Below are 242 nucleotides of genomic sequence, written 5' to 3' on the forward strand. Positions count from 1 at the left end.
AGGAAATAAAACCCCAACAAACTTTAACCTAGCTATTGATTTATCTACACACACACACACATACACATATATACGAAAAAAAAATGCATTATTAAATAGACTGGCACAGCAATAAAGGATACACTAGTGTAAATTACAGAAACTCCAGCGAATGAACCAAATTGAACCGCGTTGAAGCCGCAGCCATGGAGGTGCCTCTCTCCAGAGATCCAAAGGTGTCGATGGTGCGGAAGGAGAAAGGG

Source organism: Nesoenas mayeri (genome assembly GCF_963082525.1).
Source record: "Nesoenas mayeri genome assembly, chromosome: 1".
NCBI classification, from domain to species: domain Eukaryota; kingdom Metazoa; phylum Chordata; class Aves; order Columbiformes; family Columbidae; genus Nesoenas; species Nesoenas mayeri.